The sequence below is a fragment of the Octopus bimaculoides genome, chromosome 11 (assembly GCF_046866305.1).
Source record: "Octopus bimaculoides isolate indiv1 chromosome 11, ASM4686630v1, whole genome shotgun sequence".
Lineage (NCBI taxonomy): Eukaryota > Metazoa > Mollusca > Cephalopoda > Octopoda > Octopodidae > Octopus > Octopus bimaculoides.
Window position 1 is genome coordinate 61,650,713 of NC_142938.1, and position 18,769 is coordinate 61,669,481.

The 18,769-nt window shown below is 35.5% G+C and overlaps 1 long non-coding RNA gene across 1 annotated transcript; it reads right to left on the minus strand.

The window, feature by feature from the left end:
- Nucleotides 1-281: 281 nt before the first annotated feature.
- LOC149133368 (uncharacterized) lies at nt 282-18,164 on the minus strand. Its single transcript, XR_016243691.1, has 3 exons — nt 17,283-18,164; nt 8,326-8,395; nt 282-423 (listed from the first exon to the last, which is right to left on the minus strand). It is a non-coding gene; the product is annotated as an uncharacterized LOC149133368 (long non-coding RNA).
- Between the last annotated feature and the right edge of the window lie 605 nt (nt 18,165-18,769).

The window sequence follows — 18,769 nt, forward strand, 5'->3', positions numbered from 1 at the left end:
TATTTATATATATGTGTGTATGCATGTATATATGTGTGTGAGTGTGTATTCCGTTTGTCTTTATGTTCTGAGTCAAATTCCGCCGAGGTCGACTTTTCCTCTCATCCTTTCGGGGGTCGATAAATTAAGTGCCAATTGCGTACTGGGGTCGATCTAATCGACTGGCCCCCTCCCCGAAAATTTCGGGCCTTGTACCTAGAGTAGAAAAGTGTGTATATATATATATATATATATATATATATATATATATATATATATATACATATATATACATACACGCACACAGTGTATATAAGTGAGATGGCATGACAGTACTTACATTGAAATCTGGAACTCGACTGGTATATCGGGATAATAATTCATTGTGATAACTGTGTTATAGTTAGGATCTGTATTTCTGTACACCATTTCTGTATATTTGGCCTGAAAAATTTAAAAAGTAGAAAATGCCAAAGAAAATTTATAGAAACAATATGGTTGCTCTATTTGTTGATAAATAATGTCGATGACAGTGACGATGTTGGTGATGACGACATCGATGATGAGGATGATGATCGTAACGATATTGATGAAAATAATAAGGAAAAGAAAGGAAGAGGAGAATATTGATGATAATTTTTTTTTTTCACTCAGAACGTGAAGAGAGACAAAATGCCGCTAAGCATTTTGCCCGGTGTGCCAGGTCCCCACCTTAGCTGAAGAGTTTGATATTGATGATGGTGATGATGATGATGAGGAGGAGGAGGAGGAGGAGGAGGAGGAGGAGGACAGTGATGAATATCATCCTGTTTAACCTCTGAAACCAGTTTTGAATTTATACATCGTTGACGACAGGTATATTAATAATCGCCATTGTTTTCCTTTGTTACTTTTCTGGTATAGTTTATCCGAAATTGTATAATCCAATTTATTCTTTTCTTAAAAACTCCAGAGTGTAATTTGGAGGAAATTTGACTTATTTCTAGTAGGCTGAACAACCATGCAGTGGCATCTTCATTGGCACGGTATAAACAGAGACTTTTATTAAATTTATTTTATAGTCACTGTTGTTGTTAAGGCTGGTAGAATCGTTAGCACGCACACGCACATATATACATATATATATATAAACACACACACACACTCATACACACGCACACACACACACACACACACACACACATATATATATAGTGAGTTCCAAAAAGAAAAACGACAAAAAAAACAACAACGTGAGTACGTGATACAGATATTGTGTTACTGGACGTTCGGGAAAGGAAAGAAAGAGAATTTGACGTTTCGAGCGGAGCTCTTCGTCGGAAACATAGGAAAGTCCAAAGAAGGGAAGACGGAGGAAGAAAAAATCGCCAACGATATGCACGAGGTTACATACATACATACATACATACATACATACATACATACATACATACATACATGTCAGATTGAGTAAATGTAAGCAACGTTTTGAACCATGAAGAATGTGTACCGAATTTTTGCAGTTTTGAATTCTTTTAAACATTTTTTTTTGCAATTGTTTATAATACTTTCATAGACTTGCCCAGATGTTTCAATAAATTAACATTGATATTTTTTTCACCGTTGTTACAATCATTTCCTGAGTTAGTGTGATTTTGATGAAGGCTTTTGCTTGCCGTTACCTTCTTTGGAATACTGTTGGCTGTTGAATCCGGTGTTGTTATTGAATTTTGTTGCTGTTGGATTATTGTTACTGTTTCGCTTACAGGCCTGTGTTTTTGTTTGTTTTTCCTTTCCCCATTTTGGGGTAAAGAGTGTTGAAAAAAATGGAGTGTTCGCTAGAACAGATTCATGCCGGGAGTTATGCATCAGCGGCAGAAAGTCGCACTACCAACGCGACGAATTCGCTGGAGGTACGAGAGGTAGAGATCGATCTGGAGAAGCTAGAAAGTCACAAGGAGCTACTCCAGAAGGAGGAGGAAAGTTCAAGGTTAACCCCTCTAGAAAGTGACCAACAGTATTAGGAAAAGGAAGTGTTCTACAGAATGCTGTCCTTAACTAGTAAGAAGATAGAGATGGCGTCGGAAGAGGCCATCGAAAAATGCCTGGAAAGTGTCAAAAAAGTAGCAACGTTCTACACCAGAGGAAGAAGGTGAGGTTTGCCACTGAAGAAGAGGCAAGAAATCATTCTACTGTGCTTCTAAGGTCACAAGAATGGGTACTCCTGCCGACCTACTGCGGTAAAAGAGTTGCAACGATCAGAATAGACAAGGTGCCGCCTGAAATAGAGGAGGCGTGGCTGGTAGCAGCCGTGAGATAGGAAAGGAAGGATGCTAAGATCTTGCAGGTAATAAGAACCAAGAAAGTGAACTGACGGAGTTACGGTCTGGAAACGGTGATCCAGGCCTCCCAAGACGACTTAAACCAAATAGCGGAGTGGGTGTTACTTCCAGATGACAGAAAACTGAGAGTGGTAGTAGAGGGTCGACCACCACCTGCTACCACTGCGGAGAAAAAGGCACATCAAAGTAAAGTAACCAGTTGAACAACGAAGCGATGGAAAACCGGAGTGAACCAAGGAGGAATGCAGAAATGACTGCCCCTGCCCAGGAAAAAAAACACAGAGGACGCAGTCGAGGAGGAGTTCATCGAGGTTGCAAGAAGAAAGAGAGGAGGAACAGCGGGTTCGCCCCCGAAAACCAATTAAAAGAGGAGGAAGGAAAAGAGCAGTACAGAGGCTGGGGTATATAATTTATTAGACCTACTTGCGCAGTACAAATCACCACCAGAAACACCACAAAAGAGAGAAACCATCCTAGATAGCCCCAGCTCACTAGATAGAGAAACAACCACATATGCAGACAGGCACAACACACAGCCCCTCAAAATCCCCAGAAAACACATAATGACATACACAATGACATACACAAAAAGCACGGCAATTGAGCGCAAGATCACCAAAATTAAGTCGGTAATCAGAGTGAAACTGCCAGCTGAAAAAAACAAAAAAAGGTATTCTGATTGACAAGGAAAAATACACAAAGTTGAAAGAACAGTTTGATTCGAACATTGACACATTGAGATCGGAGGTAGATTACGATACCCTACCTCCGGTCGTGGACTACGACGATCTAATGACATACGTCATCCGACAAAGTAAGCAAAATATACGATTAAAATAAGATTTTAAAACTTTTAAAAAAAACAGCTAAATGTAACCATTCGAGAGTGGGGCTCGAGTGGCCATTTCACCCCCATTATCGTGTAAATTCACCTTCGTTTGTCTTATGTTTTTCCCCCACTTTTCACGGTTTTGTTTGTCCTTGTGCTGTTCCCTCTTCGTAAGACCCTTAGTGGTCAATAAAGAAATTTGTTACAATCATCTCTGACAGAATTCGTTGTGAATTTCGTTTGTGTGTCGTTCGAGAGGTTAGTGAGGGATTGTCGAATTATATTTGTTATTAATTGTTGTCTCTTGAGACTCTTCTTTTGTTACCTTACGGCGGTTTTGTTAACGCTGTCTCCTTGTTTGATGGGGGAAGCGCATTACTTGTGTCTTCATGATGTATTAAAATTAAAAATTTTCAGACGTAACGGCGTCTGAAGAAGAATTACTGAAAAGTCTGGAGAGTGCAGACCAGTAGATAGGGGGAAAAAATGAAGATGGAAAAAAATGAACTTTGCAGCTGCGGCTGAGGAAAAAGTGAAGAAATTTATTTTAGGAAGGTGGACTTTAAAAAGTACAAGGAAATCCTGCGAAGGGAGGGGCACGAGGTAAAAGTGGTAGTTTCTAGTGAAGTTGCAAGGGACACACAAACAAAGACAGTAATATACAGAACGTATAGTGTGGAGGTAAATAAAATAGAAATAGTGACAAAAATGCAAGTAGAGAAGGCTCTGAGATCCATCTGGCAGGATGTCACCTACCTTGCCAGAGGGAGAAAATACACTACCATGGGGGTGCGATTTGCATCCGAAGAGAAGGCCAGGCAACATTCAGTAGCTTCCCTGAATTTTATCAAGAAGCCAGTGTGTAAAAAAATTCATAAGGGAAATTTCTATTCCCAAGAATATAATTATTCGTTTATATTTATATAATGGGCATTACTACAGAAAAATAATGCCACACACTGGACTTCTCAAAATGACCACATTTAGTACCGAATGCGAGGAAAAACAACCAACAGAAGACGACCAACTTTCTTTTAAATAACTCAACTATGTATCGACCGATTTCGCGATTACTAGAATGAATCTAGATTTCGCTCATCAGCATAGTATTGTTCCAAAAATATATATAGATAAACAGAATTCTCACCTCACCAAAAACGAACACACTACGTATCCGACAGAGTAAAGGGAATGAAGTTTATCTGTATATATCTTCATCAAAGAAGCGGGAATACTTCCGGGTTGCTTTTGGGTACACGTGTGGAGACAGGAATAAAAATTCAGCATTGAATATATTCCGTGTATATATTTGATTAATAAATTCAAAAAGGGATAAAACTCTTTTACAAAAATTTTATCAAGAAGCGAGTGTGTAAAAAAATTCATAAGGGAAATTTCTATTCCCAAGAATATAATTATTCATTTATATTTATATAATGGGCATTACTACAGAAAAATAATGTGTGTATGTATATATATATATATATATATATATATATATATATATATATATATATATATATATATATGTGTGTGTGTGTATATATATATATATATATATATATATATATATATACATATATATAATATTAGGGATAAAATCCAAAATTACAGGTAAAAACTCAATTAAAATCAATTTATTAAAAATCTAAATTAAATTAAGTTTCACAGTATAAAATATGTGACAGTGGATTATCATCGATGAGTTCATGAACCTTGGTTCTTTTCCCTAAAACTATATATATATATGTGTGTGTGTGTGTGTGTGTGTGTGTGTGTGTGTGTGTGTGTGTGTGTATTATGTTAAAGTCCACCCTGGCAAGAAATGTGGAAGAGACATGACCAAGAGGTCGTCTAATACGTTTGTAGACTGATAACATTTAATTGAATAGAAACAACATCCTGGCTGATTGCATGCAGCACAACACACAGGAAGAATCTAACTCTGGGACGCAGAGAATGCATATGGGTGATGACTGATGATATACATACATGGTGACTCTAACTCCCTTCCCCACAATATTATCGTTTGATTGTTCTCCAAACGGGAGAAACAGTAGAATTTCAGACTTGGTTCGGATCTACACTCTTTTGCACCGTTGTAGCAAGGATTGGTGCCTCTTACAATAAGTCTTCAAAGAGCTTACCACCCACGATAACACAAGCCTTCATTCAGTCATAGGATTTTTTATTGAGTGCTTGGCGTCATGGATTCAGCAAGCCATAGCATGCAACACACAATAGAGATGTTAGAAATAAAGCGTTATCCACACTTGAAGCTTTTTAAAAGACAGAAAAAAACCAATCCCTTATGATCAATTCCACTTTCTAAACCGGTCGATCTCAGTGCAATTTTTAACAGGTAAACCAGTACAACCTGTTGCAGTGTTGCGCTGTAGGCGATAAAACAACCTTACAAGCCTAGTTTGCAAAGGAAGGTGGTTTTGTTAGATATACTCATATATATATATATATATATATATATATATATATATATATATATATATATACACAGAAAGAGAGAGGAAAGAGAGAAAGAAAGATATATATATATATATATATATATATATATATATATATATATATATATATATAGACACACACTCACACACACATACATATCACATCTATGTAATACACCTATTTTATTTGTTTCAGGCATTTGACTGCAGCCATGCTGGAGCACCGCCTTCAAGGAACTTGGTCGAACAAAGTCATTGAGACAAACAAATCGACACCACGACTTATTTCTTAAACATAGTGTTTATTCTATCGGTCTTTTAAGTTACGGGTGCATACGGCTGGCGAGTGGGGATGGTGGACAAACACAGACCACAAAGACACACACATATATTTATGCATATGTCAAGTGTACCAACGACGAGCTTCTTTCAATTTCAGTCTACCACTCTCAAGGTTTTGGTAGACCTGATGTTATAGTAAGAGACACTTGCCCAGGGTGCAAGGTGCCACACTAAACCCAGAACCATGTGGTTTGGAAGCAAGTTTCTTACCACACAACCACACCTTAGATATAAATACACGCATACACATATAGACACACATATATATAAGCATATATATAAACATACATACATATATGTATACATGCATGCATATATATGTGTGTATGCATGCATATATACGTACATATATGTATACTTGCATATACCCATGTATTTACCCATGCATATACACATATATGTATCCATGCATATACACATGTATGCACCCATACATATACACATACATGTATTCATACATACACGCATACATATAAACACACACAACTACAAACACACACACACAAATATAAACACACACACACGCATATATATATATATATATATATATATATATATATATATATATATATATATATATATATATATATATATGGATTCAAGTAATCCGGTAGTACTCATAAAAACAGCTCTTTGAGGAGTGTACAAAATCATAAATGACAGAAAAACAGTCTCGTGAAATTTTATTTAACAATAGGAAAATTCTAATATCTCGACAAATTATTATTATTATTTTATATTTTCCCTCTGTTTATGAACTTTTATTTTCTAAATTTTTAGTAATAAATATATCTCTTTTCTTTTATTGTACTAATATCATAATATCTACTAATGACTTCTTAATCTATATACTACTAAAACTGTCTGATTGCTTGCTTGTCTATCATTTAATACAGCCAAACTATGAATTAAACTACCCCTGAAGTGTGAATACAAACGGAATAAAACAAGCTTCGCGTAAGTCGGACAACGGGAATCTAAGATATGGGAGTGGGGGTGTTCATAAATGCCCAAAACGGTTCATGAGAAAATACTATAACCCTGAAAGGGAGGAAACTCTAACCTTTCGACTAGAGACGTGATCAATGTCTTCTATATTTTGAAGAGAAACTTCACGACCTGTACAAAAGTCTTACCAACGAAAAAATAAGAGTTGTTTTTATAGTAAATGCTTCGATCTTCACTTTTGTTAAACAAAATATTTTAATAATTTAGAAATATTTTTAAGTGAATGTGATTTCAAAAATACAAGTTGTCTGTACAGTAAGTATTTATATTTTAACTTCCTTTAAACAGACAATATTTCAATTTTTTTTTAATGATTTTCAAGTGAATATCATTACAAAAACTTCTTTTAATAATAATAATAATAATAATAATAATAATATTAGGGACAAAATCCAAAATTACAGGTAAAAACTCAATTAAAATCAATTTATAAAAAATTAAAATTAAATTGAGCTTTATAGATAAAATATATATAAAATATATAGTTTTAGGGAAAATAACCAAGTTTCAAGAACTCATCGATGAAAATCCACTATCACATATAGAAAAATTAATAATTAAAAGCACAATAATTGAGTATAATATAAAGTAAAGTAAATATCATAAGATAAATATAATATTATATTTATCTTATATTTACTTTACTTTATATTATACTCAATTATTGTGCTTTTAATTATTAATTTTTCTATATGTGATAGTGGATTTTCATCGATGAGTTCTTGAAACTTGGTTATTTTCCCTAAAACTGTATATTTTATATGTATATATATATATATATATATATATATATATATATATATATATATATATATATATATATATATACGTATATATATATATATATATATATATATATATATATACGTATATATATATATATATATATATATATATATATATATATATATATATATATATATATATATATATATATATATATATATATATATATATTTACATATATTCACAAGCAATTCGCCACAACTTAAGATATTCACACTTCCACGGCATTTTATTGGCTCCTGTTCTAAGCCTCATAAAGCCGGTTATTCGGTTTCCATTTCGCATAAGCGGCCGATATGACGCCATTTCTCAGAAGGAGAAAAAGCATCACAAGAAATACTGCTTAAGCTTTTAGTCCAACATGCTAACGATTCTGCTAGCTAGCTGGATTACTATCAAATATGAGTACCAGAACTTATGTACCACTGAATATTAAATATCAACAAGAAAATTATTTATATTGTAAAATATTTTGATGGTGATTATGAATTGTTTTTCAGAAGAAATTGCTGCTTGGCATTTTGTCCGACGTACTAACTGGATTTACATAATGAAATGTTCACTCATGTATTGTCGAGAATATGCAATGTAGACTTACCAAAAAACTGTAATTGTCTAAAAAGCGACAGACTGTGTTGGGTGCGTTGGGTTTTGAGCCATTCAGGTTCCTAGAATATTAGAAATGAAATGTGAAAAAAAAAGAAAAAATTAATAATAATAGTAATAGTAATAATAATAATAATAATAATAATAATAATAATAATAATAATAAATTCCTTTTTTTGGCCACAAGGGCTAGTATAAATCAAAACATTAAAGGAAAACACAAGACGATATACAAAGGGTTTTGCAAAGAAAACATCCTTGTAAATATTTGATAACAATAAAACAATGTAACGAGTAAAAATCTCCCAATAGGGAGAGGTGCTTTAAAGGTTACTCATGGAAAACCCCTTAAAAGCCACGGGTCCCTTAGACACAGGGTAAGTGCCCTTCTCCTTTTATACCTTTTTTTCACAAGTGATCCACACAGTACTTACAGTTACGTGAAATGAAGTGTTTTGCTCAAGAACACAACGTGCTACTCGGTCCGGGAACTGAACCCACAACCTAGCAATCATAAGTGCAACACCCTAACCATGAGGCCACGCGCCTTCACAATAATAATTCGACAATTCCCTGATTATTCTTATTGTCACGATAAAGCGTCCCCGCTTACCTGTATTTCCCGGTTTACAGGTGCACGCTGCTCATCCAAGAGAAAGTAACTCCATACAAATCTTACATCCCGGGCTTGTAGCCGTTGCTACTCAACACCAATACAAATTTAAAGTATCTTAGAAACTGAAATAAATTCCTGTCTGGTGTGTCTGTAGGCTCGAGACTGATTTAACCATTTTGTTGTTTGTTTTGTCTTTTATTTAATTTTTTTTTCCTGTCAAACTTTTATTCCCTTTTTTTAGAAGAATAACAACCCAGAAAAGTTAGTTCCCTCTTCTTCCCATGGTACTTGAAATTATCCAAATTTTTATTTGATTCATTTATTGGACTGTGGCCATGCTGGGTTACCGCCTTGAAGGATTTAGTCGAACAAATCGACCTCAATACTTATTTTTAGAAAAGTTTAGTGCATATTCTATCGGTGGCTTTTACTGAACCACTAAGTTACGGAAACACAAACAAACCAGCTTCAGTTTTCAAACGATGTGTGGACACACAAAACACGCCCATAAATTTATATATATATATATATATATATATATATATAAATCAAAAAAGCAACACGGATTTTAAAGGTTATTGCAGTACGCACGTTTCATGCTACTCCGTTTATTTAAGTAATGCGAACATTACATTAAATGCAAAATGTAGAGCAATCTTCAGCTGCACAAGAATGTAGAAAATTACAGCAGAACGGACATATTACTATTGTGGCAACATTTAAAATCTAAGGATTTTTATGTATTCTTCTTCCCACTTAGATTTTAAATGTTGCCACAATAGTGATATGTCCATTCTGCTGTAATTTTCTACATTCTTGTGCAGCTGAAGATTGCTCTACATTTTGCATTTAATGTAATGCTCGCATTATCTTGAATAAATGGAGTAGCATGAAACGTGCGTACTGCAAAACCTTTAAAATCCGTGTTGCTTTTTTTGATTTTTTATATATATATTATTTAAAACAGTTTGATTTTATTCCGTGCGACTTCAAGTTTCGCGGGCGTCAAACAGTTTCGGTTATCTAAGGTCTCTGTTAGAATCCTGCGAAATTTTCTGTCGCATGGAGCGAAATGAAACTGTTTTAACTAATACATGTAACTTCTACTAAATGTGTTAAGAACCGTTTTCTTTCTTTTGTCCAATCACTCGCATGTGTGTATATATATATATATATATATATATATATATATATATATATATATATATCCCTCTATATATATATATATTATTTAACAAACAGAATATATATTTTTTTATGGTCAGCTAATAGTTTCATGCGATTAAAACACCTCACACAGAATTTTTTAACACGTCTGGTGCATTCACGCAATACTCAGGCTGTACCTACATAGCATAACAAGCTGGAGCAGGACGATAGGATGAGAGAATAAACGAGAAAAGGCGAGAAGGAAGTAGATCTAAAAAGAGAAAGGTTGCAAACCGAAAAACGAAAAAGATAACAGAAAAAATAAAGAGGGATAGAATTTTCTCCCTCTTTATTTTTTATGTGTTTATTAAACAATATTTATCTCTCACCACATGGAGTAATTTTTTTTATCTTACTGTCATGGAACTGTATAATATATATGTGTATATATATATATATATATATATATATATATATATATATATATATATATATGGACCCCACTTTTCAACTGGTACCTATTTTATCGACCCTAAAAGGATGAAAGGCAAAGTCAACCTCGTGGAATATGCCACTAAGCATTTATACATACGACGGGCTTCTTCCAGTTTCCGTCACTCAAATTCGGTCACAAGGCATCAGTCGGCCCGAGCCAATAGTAGAAGAGCATGCCGAAGGTGTCGCGCAGTGGAGCTGAACCTGTAACCACGTAGTCACCAAGCGAATTTCTTAATACTACTTTATCATCACTAATGATGGTGTAGTATCGGCACAATCACTAGAACGGTCTCCAAATAGCCATGCCTACGTAGCTAAGTTATTTTTATGCTCTGACTCATGATCTTCACTTCTTAACCACACGCCCTAACCAATACAGAGAGAAAAATTACTTTTGTCCAAATTCTTTATCACGCACCACGTAGTAAATTACATATTATTCACACTTTTATCAAATTTTGCCTTTTTTAACAAATTATTTCTCCATTAGGTTACCAGACGAGTAAAAAATAGATTACATAGAAAAATTCGAAATCAGCTACACAAAAACAAAATTCAATATATATACATACACACAACTGCATTCGAAAATAGCGACAAAGCTTATTACTGTAGTTGTTTAGCTCTAGTTCAATCCAAAGCAAACCAACCAACAAATGATGAAATACGCTCCCGCCATGACCATCTCATTTGTTTTTTGTTGGGTTTTTTATAAGTCCAATGAGTTCTTCAAGAAAAAACTCGTTAAATGTGGATTAAGGAAGATTTGACTACTAATTCAAGCAAATGAAGTAAAGGCGTATAGACTCCGACTTCTTTCAGATACATTCGACTGTAATATCGGATTGTCGGATAAATGCGTTTTTTTTTGTTTTGTTTTTTTTTCATTGGTTGGGGTAGGATCCATCCATTTTATCCTAATAGTTTCCAATGTTATTTAACAGATCTTCCCATAAATTGTTTGGATCAAGAGCGAAACTTTCCATAACATCGTGGAATCTTTGGAAGTTGCTTGGTAATTTTAAATTTGAAACATTTAGCTTTTTGGGTACCTTAGAACCAGACTGTCGACTTTTGGGCATTATCAGAAAATTCATTTTTCCACGCACTAGACGATGTTCAGTCCAGCTTTCGGCTCCTCTAGAAGCATCTTTCATATTACGCTTTCTGATCAAAATATAATCTATGAGATGCCAGTCTTTGGATCTTGGGTGCATCCAGATAGTTTTATATTAATTTTTCTGCTTAAACAGAGTGTTGGTAATAACCAGATTATTCTCAGTAAAAAATGTCAAAAGAGCTACACCATTTTTATTACATTTACATTTTCCAATCCCATGTCGGCCTAAAACCACCTTAAACAGGCCATGAACTGTAATCATTTCCAATACTTACGTTGAAATCTCTCCTAATATGACCAGTTTCCTAATATGCACTTGCAACTTACTCTGTTTCAAACAGATTCAGTAAACGGAAAAACAAGGATTGGAAACATCAGAACAGGCCGGAGTAGTATATGAGTATTTTGGTGATATTTTCGTGGTTTGTATGGAGATTATAAATAGCACTATTGTTCTTAAACTAAACAAGTGGACAAAGAGAAAAAAAAATCAAGTGGAAAATTCACAGAGAATATATTAGAATTTTAAAGGCATTATCGTTCCTTGTATGAAGATTATATATGCAGAAAAATTGGCTGTAAAGTAAGAAGACTGCTTCCCAGCCATATGGTTCTGGGTTCAGTCCGACTGAGTGGAAACTCGAGCAAGTGTCATCTACTAGAGCCGAAGGCCAACCAAAGCCTTGTAACTGGATTTCGGAGAGGGAAACTGAAAGAAGTCAATCGTATGTATGTCTATGTATCTTTTTGTCCCACAACCACCGCTTGACCACCGATAGTGCTGTATTTACGTCCCCGTAACGTAGCGGCTCGATAAAAAGGACCGATACAATAAGTACAAGTCTTAAAAAGAAAAAGTACTGAGATCAATTCATTCGACTAAAAATTTTTTTCCAAGTACACAAAATATAACATATATTGTAAACGAGTGGAAGAATACAAGAAATTAAGTCGAAAATTCACTAAGAACATTTGAGAATTTCAATAGCATTTCCGGTCCTTTCATGGACATTATTTGTTGAAATATTGTTATTAATCCTAATCCAAATAAGTGGAGAGATAGAAGAAACCTAGCAGAGAATGCACAGCGAATAAATTAATATTGTAGTGGCATTCTCGTTTCGTTTATAAAGATTGTATATAGAAATATTGTTTTTATTCCTAACAAGTACAGGGATACAAGAAATAAAGTTGAAAATGTACAGAAAATCTATCAGAATTTTACTGACGTTTTCGTTCCGTTGATTGAGATAATATATAGAAATGTTGTTATTAATCAAACAAATGGAGGATTAAAGGAAATCAAGTTGAAAATGCACAAAGAATAGAAGATTAAAAGAAATCAAGTCGAAAATACACAGAGAATGTATGAGAATTTTGAAGGCATTTCCGATCCCTCGATAGAGATTATATACAAAAATTTTATTAATCCAAACATGTAGAGGAGTAAAGAAATTCAAGTTGAAAATACACAGAGAATATATGAGAATTTTAAAGGCATTTTCGTTCTGTCATATATAGGATCAGTTTGAAAATACTTAAATACTTATATATTTATGAGCTTCTGCACAGTTTCTCTCACAAGGCTTTTGGTCGACTTTGAACTCCAAAGCTGCTGCACAGTGGGACTGAACTAGTGACCACGTGGTTCCAGAGTGAGCATGTAAACCACCCAGCCATGCCTGCGCCTGTATTTAAGAAATAAGTGCTTTCCGATTATAAGGTGACGAGCTGGCAGAATCATTAGCATGCCGGACGAAATGCTTAGGGGTACTTTGTCCATCTCTACGTTCTAAGTTCAAATTTTGCCAAGTACGACTTTGCTTTCATCTTTTTGAGGTGGATAAAATAGATATCTTTTCAACACTAGGATCGATGTAATCGACTTACGCCCTCTCTCGAACTTGCTGGCCTTCTGCCAAAATTTGAAGCCATTATTATTATTATTATCAAGGCAGTGAGCTGGCATATTCACTTAGATGCCGAGATCCACTTAGCTTTCTATCCTTTTCGGAGTTTATAAAATAAGTACCAGTTGAGGACTGAGTTCATTGTAATCGACTTACTCCTTTTTCCGAACTGAATGGCTTTGAGCCAAAATTTATATTTTTTTTATTATGTTAGAGATTGAGAAAAACGGACGTATCATAGGCGTAGGAGTGGCTGTGTGGTAAGTAGCTTGCTTACGAACCACATGGTTCCGGGTTCAGTCCCACTGCGTGGCACCTTGGGCAAGTGCCTTCTACTATAACCTCGGGCCGACTAAAGCCTTGTGAGTGGATTTGGTAGACGGAAACTGAAAGAATCCAGTCGTATATATATATGTGTGTGTGTGTGTGTGTGTGTGTGTGTGTGTGTGTGTGTGTGTGCCTGCCTTTGTCCCCCAGCATCGCTTGACAACCGATGCTAGTGTGTTTACGTTTCCGTAACTTAGCGGTTCGGCAAAAGAGACCGTTAGAATAAGTACTGGGCTTACAAAGAATAAGTCCTAGGGTCGATTTGCTCGACTAAAGGCGGTGCTCCAGCATGGCCACAGTTAAATGACTGAAACAATTAAATGAGTAAATGAATATCGAATATATCCTTCTGTTTTAATTCTATTTTATTTTCGTTTTCCCCCTTGTACAAGCGCAGACACTTCAGACGAAGCATACTGAACAAACAGCATAGGAAATTGCCATTTTTAATCTTATCATTTCCCGAATACTATTTTTATAACAAAATCAACCAACTCGATCAACTAACCTTATTGTAGAAAGAAGACGATTTCCCTCGAAATATTGATACGTCAATAAATACGTGCATAAATCTTATGTTGTACTATCTTCTGTGTTTTACTTAATCCAGTCATTGAACTACGCCACGGAGCAGGGCAGATACAAACACACACACACGACGACATGCTTCTTTCAGTTTCCGTCTATGAAATCCACGCACAAGGCTTTGGTCGAGTCGGGGCAATAGTAGAAAACATTTGCCCAAGGTGCCACGCAGTGAGACTGAACCCGAAGCCATATGTGGTTTCTTACCAAACAGTCATACCTTCATTTTGAGGATAGACAAGAAATTACTCCATTATTTTTTACAAATAGCCCATCTTGTAGTATTTAGTTAGGTACATTTTAGTTGAAGTTCCAGATGGATTTTGCTTTTCATCCATTCGGGGAACGATAAAAAAAATATTAAAACAGACAGGTACAAGAACTAATTTAACACATAAATCGCGACGAGCCACGATCGTAGCTGTCAGACACAGGTCGACAAGCCACGATCGTGGCCCGTATAAATGCATTTAATGTATGGGCGTTTGTTGGAGTCGAATATCACTCGAACACTCCGATACCCCCCAGAATGCAAGAGGACTGATAGTTCAACTAATGACTTTTCAGGTGATGTAAAACTTGCCACAAATATATACTAAGAAGATATTTTAACTATTTTTTGTTTTTTATGTGTGCATAGCAGTCTCATTTTCATAAAATGTTCTCAGCAGTCCATGCTATGTAAGTGCAAATCCCAACACTTTATGGTTTAATCGATTCTACCCTTTCAAGAAATTTGTGCCTTTGTTTCCATGTGAGGCATGACTGAGTGGTTAAGATGCGCGTTTTACAGTCACATAACATTAGGGTTCAGCCTCACAGCGTGGCATCTTGGGCAAGTGTCTTCTACTATAACCCCGGGCCGACTAATGCTTTGTGATTAAATTTAGATGGCAGAAATTGTGTGGAAGCTCGTCGTGTCTATATGTGTGTCTTTATTCTCTGCTACTGCTTATGTCTCTGTAAACTAGCAGTTTGGTAAAAGAGGCCGCTAGAATAAGTAAAAGACTTTGAAAAGAAAAATAAGTATTTGGGTTGATTTGTTCGGCTAAATCCTTCAAGGTGGTGGCCCAGCATAGCTGCAGTCCAAAGACTGAATCAAATAAAATACAAAACAAAGAAGATATTCTTTTTAATTGCAAGGGACTTTCAAATAAACCGGGAGTGTTTAGTAGGATTTCTTGTCGTTCTTCCTTATATCAGAGCTAAAATCCACTGTATTTGTGAGCACATTCATACATTCATCATCGTTCAGCCTTGGACGTTACTGTCTTCGAATACTGAGACTTATAGGGCCACTTTCCAAGCCATATAAGAGACCGAGGTCGTCAACATTCTCCCTGAACGCGACGCCTGCTGAGTGGAGTAACGTGAAATGAAGGTTTGGTTTTTTTAATTCAAGGACACTATGCACCACCCGGTCCGGGAATCGAAACCACGATCTTACTATCTTAAGTAAACATCTAAATCACTAGGTAACGCGTATATTAATATAAGCACAAATACATCTATGCAATCTATGATAACATTGTAAAGGATATTTATCTGCGTCACGGAATTTTTGAAATCTAATTTAAGGCTTTCAAAATCTATGCTAAATCTAGAGCATAGAGAAAACATAATATTTATAATTTATACAGGAGTATGAGGTAAACAGGATTTCTTTTTATTATATAGTTCAAGATGACGTGCTTCGCGGTATATCGTCCGTCTTTATTTCTGTGTTCAAATTCATCCTTTCGTGGTCGATAAAATAAGTGCCAGTTGAGCACTGGGGTCGATGTAATCGCCTTGCCCTCTCCCCTCAAAAACCGCTAGCTCTGCGTCGAAATTTGAAACCATTTTAAAACAGTTAAAGGTGGGGAGCTGGCAGAATCGTTACAGCGCCGTACAATAATCCTGAGCAACATTACTTCCGACTTTACATTCTGAGTTCAAATTCCGCCAAGGTCGATTTTTGCCTTTCGTCTTTTCGGAGTGAACGAAACAAGTACCAGTTAGGCACTGGTGGCAATGTAATCGGTTTAAGATCGCCTCCAAAATTTCAGGCCTAGTGACTATAATAGAAAGAAATATTATAAGTTTGTTTGGTGAGGGGTTTCGTTTTTTTTTAGCGTTTTCTGGAAAGTTCGCCAGTCATTCTTTTTCATTTCCGGAGTACCACGAAGTCAATAGTATTGTGAACTAGTGCATTATACCCAACTATAAATACTATGATCTTGTACCCAAGTCATGAATTATTATATTATAAGAAAAGGTAAGGCGTGAACCGACGCGTCAAACAAAATGCTTAGTAGCATTTTTCAGGCTCTTAGTGGCATTCCACCGATATTGATTTTGCCTTTCATCCTTTCTGAGTCGATAAAATAAATATCAGTGGAGCACTAGGGTGGGGGATAATCGACATTCTCCTCGCCTGAAAATTGCTGACCTTGTGTCAAAATTATAAAGATTTAGGTAAGGCGATGAGCTAACAGAATCGTTAGCGCGTCGAACAAAATACTTGGCGGCATTCTTTCTAGCTCCTAACGTTCTAAGTTTAAATTCCGCGGGGGCTGACTGTGCGATTCATCCTTTCAGGATCGACAAAAGTAAATACCAGTCAAGTACTGGAGTCGGTGGCATCGACTAACCCCGTTCCTTAAAAATTGCAAGTCCTGTGCCAACATTAAAAAGCATTGCATTATAAGACAAGATTTCTTTCTAAAGAAAAATATAAGAAAAAAAGCCAATAATATTCTTACTTGCAAGAGATTTTCAAAGAAACCAACACCGTTTCTTCGGGTCTGCTTTCGTCCGTCAATATACAAGAGTTAGATCTCATAGTGTTCTTGAATAAATTACAAACGATGTTAGAGTACTGAGTTTAAATTATAGAAAGCGAAGATTAATTTTATAAAAATAGTGTCTTCTTTAAAAGATATTTCCTTTGTTGATTTTTGTTTTTGTGGTTTGTTTGCTTTTTTTTTTTTTTTTTTTTTTTAATAAATATCCATAATGTTAGATTCTAAAATGAAGGGGAGAATATTTGAAAGCTTAAGTCTTTGGTAAAGAAACGTGCATTGAGGTGAAAGAGTAGCAGCGAAAACGTTTTTGTTTTTTAATGTACCCTAAAAAAATTTTGATTTAACTGGATGATTGCGACATAAAGTTATATAAAACTTAGCTTCTTATGAAACAGCTGTTGCAGGGTGGATTTAGAATATGAATAGTATTTGAAATACCATAATAGTAGTAGCTCTGGTGGTGTTAACAGGAGTGGCAGTAGTAGTTGTGATAGCAGTTTTAGTAGTAGTAATGTTGTAGTGGCTGTGGTGGTGGTAGCAGTTGTGGTAGTCGTGGTTGTAGTCGTCGTCTTCGTTGTGTTGGTAATTGTAGTAGTAGTAGTGTGGGTGGTGGTGGAAAGTGAATATCAACCAATTAAACCAAACACTCCAACGAACAAGGAAGTCGATACTTTTCTATCAACACACACTTAACACTAGCCGCCAAAACCCTAGCTTCAAATCACACCCTGCCAATTTGAATATACACACACACTTACACACCCTGGTTTTCCCTACTTGTAGAGAGCAAATAGAGAAAAATAAACGGGATGCTAGTTGCTAGAACGTCTTCAATCTATTAGATTTACCTGTAATCAGATTCTGTTAGGTGTCAACCTGGATCTGAAAAACCTAAACCCGGATATAGCATGACACGTGAGAAATGTGCTAAGTCATTTTTCATTCACGTCAGGCTTGGTTGCACACACAAAAATGTATAAGTGAGTCAGCTTCTTGTATGTTTTCTTTTATTCGTTTACTTGTTTAAAGACAGTAGACTGTAGTCATACTGGGGCACCGCCTTCATGGGTACAGTCTTTCACGGGTACAATTGATAGAATCGATCCCAGTACTTTTTTTTTTTAATCTCGTATTTATTCTCTCGGGCTCTTTTGCCAAACTGCTAGTTAATGAGACGTAAGCAGACTAACACTGTTGTCAATAGGCTGGTAACACATACACACACACACACACACACACACACACACACATAGACATGCACCGAGTTTTGGTCTACCAATTTCACTCGCAAGGCATTAGTTGAACCTGTGTCTATAGTAGAAGACACTAGACCACTTGTTCTTATCTGGAGTTCATATGGCCCTTGGGGGTTTCATATAAGATTTTGTTATTAAAATTTATCTGCTATAAACTGGTTATATTAATACAATATTCAAAGTATCTCT